Source organism: Octopus bimaculoides, chromosome 28 (assembly GCF_001194135.2).
Source record: "Octopus bimaculoides isolate UCB-OBI-ISO-001 chromosome 28, ASM119413v2, whole genome shotgun sequence".
Lineage (NCBI taxonomy): Eukaryota > Metazoa > Mollusca > Cephalopoda > Octopoda > Octopodidae > Octopus > Octopus bimaculoides.
This window is the reverse complement of record NC_069008.1, coordinates 990521-991123: the sequence shown is the minus strand read 5'-3', so window position 1 is coordinate 991123 and position 603 is coordinate 990521. Positions and strand designations below refer to the sequence as shown.

General features: G+C 44.9%; 1 protein-coding gene across 1 annotated transcript in view; it reads right to left on the bottom strand.

Annotated features, from left to right (window-relative positions):
- Window positions 1-603, bottom strand: part of LOC106878452 (uncharacterized) — a 52170-nt gene that overhangs the window by 50720 nt on the left and 847 nt on the right. The window lies entirely within an intron of this gene.

Genomic DNA, 603 nt, shown 5'->3' with positions numbered 1-603 from the left:
GTTGGTGGTGGTGGTGATGGTGATGGTGGTGGTGGTGGTGGCGGTGGCGGTGGTGGTGGTGATGATATAACTGGCATAAATAAAATTAATGCAAAAGAGGGTATCTTGACATGTTTGGTAAACAGATTGATAAAGTGCTTCGGTCACAAAGTTCAGTGAAATAAACGCATCAGCCTGATCATTGTCATTAGCCTATAAAAGAGCATATCATCATTATCATCCCTGTTCACTGATGTCATCAACAATACCGTCATCATCACCATCATCGACATTATCATCAATCATCATCATCATCATCATCATCATCATCACTTTTGCCAACATCAACATCATCAGACCCTTATATACATACATATATACATACATACATATAGTGGAGGCGCAATGGCCCAGTGGTTAGGGCAGCGGACTCGCAGTCAAAGGATCGCGGTTTCGATTCCCAGACCGGGCGTTGTGAGTGTTTATTGAGCGAAAACACCTAAAAGCTCCACGAGGCTCCGGCAGGGGATGGTGGCCAACCCTGCTGTACTCTTCCACCACAACTTTCTCTCAGTCTTTCTTCCTGTTTCTGTTGTGCCTGTAATTCAAAGGGTCGGCCTTGTC